This window comes from Pan troglodytes, chromosome 11, assembly GCF_028858775.2.
Source record: "Pan troglodytes isolate AG18354 chromosome 11, NHGRI_mPanTro3-v2.0_pri, whole genome shotgun sequence".
NCBI classification, from domain to species: Eukaryota; Metazoa; Chordata; class Mammalia; order Primates; family Hominidae; genus Pan; species Pan troglodytes.
The window spans coordinates 63,584,526-63,597,031 of record NC_072409.2 but is presented as its reverse complement, the minus strand read 5'-3'; positions in this window follow the sequence as shown (position 1 = coordinate 63,597,031).

Here is a 12,506-nt window from a genome sequence, read left to right as displayed (position 1 = left end):
CAGAAGAGTAATTTAGAAGAAGAGATAATCATATGGGAATTAGAGTCAAATGATCAAAGTTCAAATGTCAAATTAACCACTGAGTAGTATGATCCTTACAAAGTCACCTATTTTCTCGTGTGTGTGTGTGTGTGTGTGTGTGTGACGGAGTCTCGCTCTGTCGCCCAGGCTGGAGTGCAGTGGTGCCATATCGGCTCACTGCAAGCTCCGCCTCCCGGGTTCACGCCATTCTCCTGCCTCAGACTCCCGAGTAGCTGGGACTACAGGCACCAGCCACCACGCCTGGCTAATTTTTTGTATTTTTAGTAGAGACGGGGTTTCACCGTGTTGGCCAGGATGGTCTCGATCTCCTGACCTCGTGATCCGTCCGCCTCGGCCTCCCAAAGTGCTGGGATTACAGGCATGAGCCACCGCACCCGGCCAAAGTCACCTATTTTCTCTAAGTAGTTATTTCCTTATCTGCGAATTGGATTTATAAGACCAATTGTGAAGATAATTTTTTAGAATTATACAAGATAATGTCTAATAAATGTTTAATACAGAACCTATATGTGGTAGATGAAAATTTTGGAGGTGAACCCTGAAAACATTGTGTTACATCTTCAAAAGTTTGTTTATATAGTCATATGAGCATTTCATCTTCTACTTTTTTTCTGTTTTACTCGTATTTTGCAAATGACAAGACATGCATCAAATGCAACATAAACACAAATAACCAAGCAGATGGAGTTTATGAGAAAAGAGAAGGTGAATGGTGATAAACATTTTCTACCATTATTAATGCTATAGTACTTAAGTGTTAATAATTTACCATTGACCCAACTTATTATCTAGCATTATAAAAAATTTTATGTTAAAAAGTTATGTGTCACAATAGGTCTTATGTTACACTTTATTAGGTTTTCATTTGTTTGATTGACGTACTGACGTATTTGACAATCAAAATCTATAGTTTGGGGGCCAGGCGCCGTGGCTCACACCTGTAATCCCAGCGCTTTGGGAGGCTGAGGCGGGCGGATCACCTGAGGTCAGGAGTTCAAGACCAGCTTGGCCAACATGGTGAAGCCCCATCTCTACTAAAAATACAAAAAATTAGCTGGGCGTGGTGGCGGGTGCCTGTAATCCTAGCTGCCCAGGAGGCTGAGGCAGGAGAATCGTTTGAACCTGGGAGGCAGAGGTTGCAGTGAGCTGAGATCGCTCCATTACACTCCAGCCTGGGCAACAAGAGCGAAACTCCATCTCAAAAAATAATAATAATAATAATAATAATAATAATAATAAAATAAAAATAAAGAAAACAAAATGTATAGTTTGTATTTAGGTAGAAGCTACCATTGAGGTATGGATCCTCACAGAAAATGAGTTTGCACCTAGAGTCATGCTGTAGTTAGCAGGTGACAGCTCCCTCTCCTGGCCAAGAGCATAGATGAAACCCTGTGTATCTGACCATACTCCTAAAATCTTTCAGAGCTTATCTTGTGGATCTGCAGGTGAGAAAACATCTAGGCACAGAACACACATATGCATATACATGAGTTTATGCACACACAAAAACATACTATCCACATTTTCATTCCTGTCCCACATACATAGGCTTGACAAATGCTAAGGATATGAAAGACAAGATGATACATTTGAAAGGTACCCTCTCCTTGTGAATAGAAGTGCAATCCAGGGAGACATTAAATACAGAAATCTGCATTCAAGGCTCCAAGACTATATTTTTACTTTATCAAGGCATGAGGTTTTCAGGAATAAATAATACCTCCATTAAATTTAAGTGCAACTGATTTTTTTCATAGACTTATTTGTTTCTGTCAGATTCTTCTTAATTTCTTGAGTTATTAAACTAATATTTATTAGATCATACTCTGAGTCAGGTGGTATGCTAAATGCTAGGAATACAGCAATGAACCAATCAAGTGAAATCCTTGCCTCTGTAACAGTAGAATTCTAGGCGGGGGAGATAAATGTTCACATTAATTTGTACTTCGTCTCTGAAGTTTTCAACTTGCAAAACATGCACAATAATTAACAGTGAGTTTTAATCATTACTCCAGTGAAGTTTAGAAATGTGAGTTTTGATTCTCTCACTATTACTTAGAATAAAAATAGTTGGCCTATTCCTTAGTAAATTTGTGACTATTTCTGGCTTCTTACTGATGTTTGTAAATAAGTCAAAAATGCTAATAGGTAGAAATGTGAAAATCAGATATTGCGTTATGAAAAGTGTGAAGATCAGTGGTACTATGGCATAGAAGTCAGTGAAAGATACATCTATGTGAAAGAACTTACTGCCATTTTTTTAAGAACTTAATCCTTTTCCAGTCACCTCAAATATGAACCATTTCTATCACTAAATTTATCATTCTCATTTACAGGGAATTATGGAGAAGTACTAAATAAAGCCTGATTTGAAAAATTCCCATAGGCTTGGAATGAGCAGGAAAAATTCTCAAAACACAGAAAAATCTCTCTGTAGAGATCTTGCACAGGCCCTGGTGTTGTGTTTAAGGTTACCTTCTGTTAAAGCTCTGTTTTTAAGCTACTCAGATTAGATTTTTGAAGCCATAAGGTAACCTTTCCAAGGCAGATTTGTGAGCTTTTATTTATTAAGTCAAGAACTGTCCATAGAACACCATTGTTATCATTTAGTTTGAGGTGATTGTTTATTAACATCAGGCTGAAAAGTGACTTAGCACCCATGAGATCCAGAGTTACCAGCTGTTCTTGTTCACAGACACTGCACACTAAAAAACAGGTGTCCTTGACAGTTACTGTCTTTTTCTAGTATACAGGGCTTGTTGAGGTTTCATCCTACAGAATATCCCTCAGTTATAAGGGGCAGAGATTTATGGTTAGATAATGTGGTTGCAAGGATGCTCTAAACCTTTCTTCTCTCTATAGAATGATTCTGACCAGAAAATAAAGATACTCAAGAGAATGTGTGAGGCATATTATGACTTAGTAGTATAGAAGAAGAAAAACTAGCAAAGCACACTGAAGGTAATTTTAAAATGTAAACTGTCTCATATTAGGTTGGTGCAAAAGTAATTGCGGTTTTGCCATTGAAATTTATTACGTGGCCGGGTGCGGTGGCTCATGCCTACAATCCCAGCACTTTGGGAGACTGAGGTGGGTTGATCACCTGAGGTCAGGAGTTTGAGACCAACCTGGCCAACATGGCAAAGCCCCATCTCTACTAAAAATACAAAAATTAGCTGGGTGTGGAGGCGTGTGCCTGTAATCCCAGCTACCTGGGAGGCTGAGGCAGGAGAATTGCTTGAACCTGGGAGGAAGAGGTTGTAGTGAGCCGAGATTGTGCCATTGCACTCCAGCCTGGGCAACAAGAGTGACACTCTATCTCAAAACAAAACAAAAAAACACTAATTATTTTGCACCCAACCTACTAGAAAGGTAATTATATACAAAATACTAAATAGAACCTCAGAGATAATTATAACCAGTACTAGAAAATAAACAACTCTCTTTTCATACTAAACTTTATTATTGCTGTATTATCTATATATTTCTTCTCTTCCTTCTGATATTTTTATTCTCAGTGGTGTAAAGGAAATATTTCAAAACTTTTGCAGCAACTGTCTTTAAAGTTTCGACATATGTGAGAGATATCACATAGATGTTAAAGATGATCGTTTTGAACATATGTGATAGATAAATGCTGGTTGTCTCTCAGCCTTTGCAATTCTCATTCAGTGCTGATGAATAATGTTTAATATGAATGTCATGCATTATTCCAACTTTTTTTCTTGTTTGCAGAAAAAAATGTTCGAATCATGTATTTATATTTTAAAAAAGAGTCTGAAACAGGGAACTGTCTATAATTTATAGAATTGTGTACCTTTTAAGGTGTCAACATTGATATTTGGGCTACTGGAAAAAGAGACAAAGAACTTAGCCAGGACTCACTTATGAAACTTCATGCTCTGAGCCAGCCCCATGTTTAAGACATAGGAGCTATGCAAGAGAACCATGAGGGGAGAATTAGAAGGTTAGGCCTGGGGGAATTCGGCTCGACTATGTCTCCATAATCTTACCCCAGTCAGTATGAGAAATGATACTCCTTAATTATAATTTCGATTTAAAATAATTCTTGCACAATTACAAAATCAACCATTCACTTGACTAAACAGCAATGTTATTTTTCTCTGGAGTTGGTTTTCAAATTTTGGGGACGGAAAATTTGTATTTTTTTCATTGCAACTCTAACAAATTACCACAAATTTAGTGGCTTAAAACAACACAAATGTATCATCTTAGAGTTCTGTGGGTCACAAATTCAAAATAACCATCACTAGGTTAAAATCAGGGTGTCAGCAGTATGGAATTCTTTTCTGGAGGCTCTCAGGAAGAATCCATCACCTTGCCTTTCTGGCCTCAAACACTGCCCAGATTTGCTGGTTGTGACCCTCTCCCTTTATCTTTGAAGCCAGCAGCATAGCAGGTCTCCAACATTGCCCCCATTGTCACATTGCCCTTTCTGACTGCTTCTTCCAGTTTTAAGGTTTCTTGTGATTACCTTAGGCCTGCCCACATGATCCAGGCTAATCTCTGATTTAGGGTCAGCTGATTAGCAACCTTAATACTGTTTGCAAATTTAGTTCCCCTTTGCCGTGTAACCTGACATACTCACATGTTCTGGGGAGTAGGACATAACTTAGAGAGGTGAATGGAGTTTTGAGCTGCAACTTGTTGCAGCTAATCAAATTAATCAAATTAATTGCCTACTAAATCACAAAAGAAATCAAAATTCACCAAAGATATATAACAACTCTAGGTATCAAAGACACAATAATCACACTGAACAGAATATGATGTAAAGAACCAGGAAAGTCAGTCTCAAGGGGAAATACAGTCAACAAAGACCAATCCTGAGATGAGCTGGATGTTGAAATTATCAGATAAGGATTTTTAAACAGCTGATATGACTATGCTTAAGGATTTCTTTCTTTTAACTGCTTATAATAAAAGAAAAGAGAAAAATCATACCCCAGAAACAGAATATATGAAAAATAACCAGGTAGAAATTGTATAACTAAAAAACCCAATATCTAATTTTTTAAAATAGGCTTAATAGCAGAATGGAAATCATATAAAGAAGAGTTAGTAAAATTAATATGGATTAATATAAATTAGACAATTTTTAAAAAGAGAAAACATAATTTAAAAAGAAAGAACTGAGCCTCAGAAATATTGTAAAAGTATATGAAAATTTCTAATATTTATAATCAGACTCTCAGAAGAAAAAGGCAGAGAGAAGTGATAGGAAAAAATGTGAAGAAATAATGGATAAACTTCTCAAGTTTTGTGAAAGTCAGTGTTTCACAGGTTCAAGAAGGTTGGCACCACCTATCAGAAGAAATATGAAGAAAGTCACACCTAAGCTCATCCTCATCAGATGGTTGAAATCCAGAGATAAAGAGAAAATTATGAAAGTAAGCGGAACAAAGAACAACAATACATCACACAGAAGGGAACACAATTCAAGTTCATGGAAAATCTTTAAAAATATTTATAAATTGGAAAGGTGGGAAAATTAAGTACTGAAACAAAAAATAATTGACAACCCAGAATTCCATATCCAGCAAAAAATCCCTCATAAGTGAAGGCAAAATAGTACATGTTTCAGATATCAGAAAACTAAGAGAATGTATTGTCCTTGTACATGCACCAGGAGAGATGCTGAAAGAAAGTTCTGAGGATGAAGAAAAAGTAGGTAGTAGAGAAAAATTCATATATTAAGGAAGAAAGAAAAAATCATTATAAATGATAAATATCTGGGTAAATTTAAAATATTATTTTTTCTCTGAATTTAAAAAAAATACATGTGACTATATACATACAACATTTTCTTGTGGGATCTTAATGTGCAAAGAAGCACAAGAAACTTGGGGTTAATTAAAATAATTCATACATTGTGTGTGGTGGTGGTTTTATGGATGTATTGGTCTATTAAAATTAGTTGAATTGTACACTTTAAAAGCTTGCAGTTTTGGGGGGCATGTAAATCATATATAATAAAGTAACTTAACAAAAGATCCTGAGAAGAAGGGGCATGACAAGTTATAAATGCAATAGATGGCCAGTAAATAGTAATAGTAGGTGTGACTCTCATATGCTTTGCTTCCTTATGTTTTTCCTTGTATAGTTCCAGGAACTCTAAATGTAGGGAACTATGTCATAATATATCACTGTGGGAAGATTAATCAGAAAAATAATTAGTCCTTCAAATATGAGTACCTTTTTATTGTTATGAGGTAAAATTTAATTTATCCATCTAAAAATTAGAGTATGGATATTATGTATTTACTAAGCCTGAATATTTTACAGTCATTCATTCTTGATTCTTCTTTTATTTGGAATTTTAAAAGTGTAAGTTTAATTGTCAAAAATATATCTTAAATCCATCCATCTCTACATCCCCTACTCTGACCTGAGTCACCAACATCTGTAGTTGCTGCCTGGTAAACTACAACCACTTCTGAATGGTCTCCCCGCTCCTGTCTTGGCACAACCAATTTATTCATCACTCAGCAGTCACAGAGATCTGCTTTAACTCTGCCTAAACCCCTCCAATGGCTTTCAATGGACTGCAAGTAAAACCCATACTCTTTATTATTTCCTACAAGGCACTAAGTTGCCTGATCCAGGCCCTGTCATACTGCCTGAGCCTCTCTCTTTTACTCACTGAGATCTTGTCACACTAGCTCATAAGTTCCAAGATATTATCAACGTATTTCTTCCATCAGGGCCTTTTAGCTTTCTGTTCTCTCATCTGAAGCATTCTCTCTCACACTCACCTTCTCATTTTCAGCATGGTCAACTTCTATTCATTCTTCAAGATTCACTTCAAAAGTTGTTCCCACTGAGAAAACTCCTCTAACCAACCTTACCTAATCAGATCTCCCCAGTAATGTATACGCACAGTACTCTATTTACATCTTTGCTAATATTTATTACAATCTTTCAATTTTTCAACGTATGTGTTTAGTCATTTGCTTCTATTCTTTTTCACTGGAATATAAACTTTATCAGACACACTGAGTCTTTTGTTCATCACTGCATTTTTTATTCTAAACTAAGTGTTCATCGAGTAGTAAATATTCAATAAATATTGAATGAATGAGAGTGGAACGATGTATAAGCAAATTAATAAATACACATTGGATCAATGCTGTTTGTAAACTAAATTCTATAATTTTTTATTCATGAAATATTAACAATGCTTTTTTAATGAAAATTTCTTATAAGTTTCTTCCCGATTCTTCCTCTTATATCAGCTGCCCAAGAACTGAAAGAAATTATGGTGGAGCTGGAAAAAGTCCAGGAAAGTTTAAAACTTGCACATAGCCATCCAAATGCAACAGTATCCCCAGGGAAGATGATGTCCTGGGATTTGGATGTAGAAACAGAACAAGAGAATAAAAACAAACTTACAAATGTAATCTTTTCTCATGGCTTTAGAATAACTAAAATAACTCTTAATAACATTAATCTGGTTACCTTCAAGTAAATATCCTTCGGATATTTGAGTTTCTGATGCACAAGGCAGTCCATTAACAAACTGAAACAACCATGTTGATTGACATCCAGAAGGAATATATTTGAAGACATTTATTTCATAGATACCAAAATGCATATTTGCCATTTTCTTTTATGGGTCTTTTTTTTTTTTGACTCATGAAGATTTAAGAAGCACTTCACAATGTCATGTTGAGATATAGATTCTGACTTTTAGATAAAGCACATTTTCTAGATAAGTAACTCACTAGATTCATATTGTGCCTTAGCTTGAGAATCTTCAAAACTATAGATGCTGTATCATTGAAAGAGGAGACTGTTCCCTCTGACTTTTGTAGAAAATGGCCTGACATGTATATTGCAATTTAAAGTTTTATTGAATCAATGATTATAATTAAGATAAAACATGATCTTGAGTGGTAATAACCAGACCTAATTTTAGGGTGAACAGCAGAGGAATAATGCAGCAAATGAAATAAAACCATCATTAACTTCATAAAAACTTTGAGTAGTATTTTGAAAGCCCTCAGAACCTGAAATAATTTTACATATATATATATGTGTATATATATATATATGTGTTGTGTGTGTGTGTATGTATATATAATGTTTTCATGATACTTGTGGCTAGCCAAGATCTAGGGAAAGAATACAATGGAAAAGTATCTTAAAATGTGTGTGTGTGTGTATGTGTGTGTGTGTGTGTGTGTGTGTTAAGAAACAAGCATGTTACTTTGCAGATATGGTTCCCTAGCCATCCCTTTTCCATGCAGGCACTTATAAGTAAGTTATCTGATATTTTGGATTCTTTGAATGGCTGATCCCCATTTCATACCATGTCATAGCAGGCATAACTGACCGTGGAAAGCAAAATCCAAATTAATAGACAACATGTGGCTATTCCTGTCTATATGTGACTCACTGTTTATTGCTCCTCTACTTGACACTCACTCCAGCTCCATGTCCAGGTACTCCACATTTGCTTTTACCTGTGAAGGAGCCAATCCTGAAGCAACGACACACGGAGTTGGCCCAATTCCATTCATGAGCTCTAATCACCTCCTTCTTTCTTACTGGATTTCTGCTTCCCACTTAGCTCCCGGAATGTTCTTTCCCTGAGTATGAGAAACTGCTCTTGCCTGAGTCACCTCTTTATCATGGGTTGAGTCAATACCTAACCACCTCTCCTACTCCATCCAGACCTGCATCCACACCTATGCACGCGCGCACACACACACACACACACACTTTCTTAGGAGATTAGGATTCAGTTTCCTACAACCATACTTTTTACTCAGCAGCCTCTAGGTTAGAGTCAGACACACAGTAGGTGCACAAGACACACTCATTGGTGGCTCAGCCATAATGCCCCCATTGGGCTCATAATCACAGGTTATTATTACTTTTAAGGTAAGATAAAACGTTTTCCATATTTAACTTCACATGAGATATATTTTCCCTGAGTTTTCTTTTTTTCTTTTAGAAAAACGTTGGTAAAAATATGTAAGAAGCATATATCTTAAACACATCTTGGGATTAAAAGTCAATAAATAACCCACTTTTTACAGAACACTGCATTTGACCTAAGGGGAAAAAAAACACACACAATTGTTTTTACTCCCAGTTGAACTAGAGGAAATCAGAATGACGGAGCCGAGCAAGCCAGAGGCAGTAACCATTTTAATCAAGATTATCATTTTTAAATCTTGTTCTATTTTTTTCTTTTATTGGCACATAATATTTTACATGCTCATGGGGTACATGTGAGAATTTTTACGTGTATAGAATGTGTAATGATTGAGTCAGGGTAGTTGGGGTATCCATCACTTTGAGTATTTATTGTTTCTATGTGTTGGTAACATTTCCAGTCCTCTTTTCTAGCTACTTTGAAATGTTGCTATCCTTTGAGAGTCATGAAAAAGTGGGAGGACATTTCAGTTTCATTTTCTTCTTCATCAGTGCTTTTTCCCCTTCAATGATAAGTATTATAATTGATCTTAATTACTAGTATCTTGATTTTCAGTGGTGAAATGTAATCATTAGTTGTCATTTACAAATTGTCATTAATATTCTTGTTATAAATTTTTTAATTCACTTCAATGTAACAAATATTTACTATACTCGTACTATCATGACCTTCTCAGATTTACTTTCTTGCTTACAAGATTCCTGTCTGTAAACAGTGTCCTAGTTAGAACCTCAACTGTTCTGTTTCCAACACCTAATGTAGTGAATGAATGAGTAGATAGTATGAAGAATGTTCCCTATCTTGGCAACGTAAGCTGAGTGTAAATACTTGTCTCTGATACAAGAGAAAACATAAAAAGAACTTGAAAAAAGGTAAAAGTATTGTGAAAGTAATCACATTATTTCTGATAGTATTTGTCCCACAAATGCATCTTAAAATGAATTAAATATTTCCCTGCTTTTAAACTCTAAAGCAGCTAATAAATTACCACAGCTTCCATAGAAAATATTTTAAGATAACTTGCAAAATCATAAATCAGTAAGCTAGGTTTCTCAAAGCTTAAGTAATCCATGAAAATATTGAGAACACAGAACATTTGACTTTGCAAATCTTGAAAGAGAATTAATTTTATGACAAAATTAAAGTATGTAATTATAAATATGGATTTTAATTTAACTATTTTATCTTCTCTACCCCATATTCTAGTTCCACAGTTCTTTAGAACACTGATATTTCATAGCAGCATAGCAAATTAAACATGAGAACAGTTAGCTAAAAATCACTTGAACTCGCTATAACAAAATATCATCTGTGGATTTTGACTTAAAGAAATATAAAAATATGACTCCCATTGACTGTAATATTAATTGTTGAAAATGTTATTAATGTAAAACTTATTATCAATCTAGGCAACTAAAACTTACAGTGATATAGTGATATTCCTCTAACATTTAGACCATTAATTAAAATAATTAATTTTGTGTTCTTTCTGGGAGAATAATTTTATTTCAGAAGGCAGATGAATGGTAGACATGGAACACATTTTGTTCTTATGACACTTTTGGAAAGTCAAGATCTAGGGAAAATATACAGTGAAAATGTTTCTTAAAATTATGATTGAAAATGCAAAATCTTCAAAGCCATCTTCAAAATCTGAAGTAATAGCTATTGCTATGGCTTAAATATTTGTGCCCTCCAAAACTCATGTTGGTATTTAACTGCCATTGTAATAGTGTTAAGAGGTGGAGCCTTTCAGAGGTGATTAGGCCTTGAGAGCTCAATCCTCATGGGCGAGTTTAAAGCCTTAATAAAATGGGTTTTGGTGAGTAAGCTCTCTTTCTTGCTCTTCTGTTTCCGGAACCTAGCCAGGTCCGGCTGCATTTTCTCAGGGCCCAATAAGGAGAAGCAGACAAATTAGGAAAGAAGGGAATTTACTGCTATAACCAGACTCAGGGAGTAGGTCAGCGATAATTCCACCAGACCAACTCGAAGTGTAACAGTTTTCTTAGTGCTTATCTAGGCTGGGGTCATGTGCCAACGTGAAGCATTCACCGAAGTCTATTGTAACTAATTTTGTTTCAGCTAGAAGGTCAGAGGCAAAAAAGTGCTTGCTAAGTTTGATTAAGCTGTGAGGTCCCCAGTACCTTCAAGCCCTGTCTACTGTGGTACTGGAGTGATTATTTCTAGCCTATCTCCTTTACAGCATTGTTCAGAGAGCTGCCTTAGACTCTCCAATAAATCTATTCAAACAGCTGCCTCCGTTACCTTGACTCATCTCAGATTTCATCAACCAGAGACGGGTCCTGGCACTAGGGATGTAAGGGTGTCTCTATCATTCTCCCTTGCTCCAGCAAGGGAAAAGCCCATGCAAACCTCCTACTGACCATATTTTTCATTTCTAGCTTTGATGTCTGGGCACGATTTCCTTAGGTTTAACTATCCGCTCAATGTTAAGGCAGTGCTGTGGAAATCTGTCTGTCTAACTGGGGTGCTAGGCAGGCCTGTCTGTGTGATTGTCAGGGAGAACTGGCCTGCCACACTTCCACCTTTGATCATGGGATTGTGGTAAAGTAAGAAGGCTCTTGCCAGGGGCCAACCCCTCAAGCTTGGACTTCACAGCCTCCAGAACTGTAAGAAAATAGATTTATGTTTAGTATAAATTACCCAGTGTCAGGTATTCTATTACAGTAGCACAAAACGGGCTAAGACAAAAAATTGGTGCCCAGATGTGGGGCTGTTGCCATAATAAATACCTAAAATGTAGAAGCGGCTTTGAACTGAGTAAAGGGTAAAGGCTGGAAGAATTTGGAGGAGCAGGCTAGAAAAAGCCTAGACTGATGTAAATAAAGAGTTAAGGGCAATTCTTGTGAGTGCTCAGAAAAAGATAACTGTAGAGAAAGGCGGAAACTTCTTAGAGATTATAGTTGCCCTTCCATGTCCATGAATCCCACATCTGTGGATTCAACAAAACATGGATAAAAAATATTTAGGAAAAAATTCACAATGTTCCAAAACACAAAATTTGAATTTGCAGTGTGCCAAGTACAATGTTGAATACTGTACTGTTGAAATAATGTGTAAGCTTTGTATTAGGTAGTATAAGTAATCTAGAGATGATTTAAAGTATACATATGAAAGGATGTGCATAGATTATATGCAAATACTATGACATTTTACTTAAGGAACTTGAGCAGTCATGGATTTTGGTATCAATTGGGGGTCTTGGAACCAATTCCTTATAGATACTGAGGGACAACTCTACTTAAGTGATCGTGACCAGAGTGTTGATAGAAATACAGACAGTAAAGGTAATTCTGATGAGGTCTCAGATGGAAATGAGGAACAAGGCATTGGGAACTGGAGAAATGATATCCTTATTATAAAGTGGCAAGAACTTGGCTGAATTATGTCCCTGAGTGGCAGAATTTATGAGCCATGTACTAGGATATCTGGCTGAAGAAATCTATCCATAGCAAAGCATTGATGGAGCTGCATG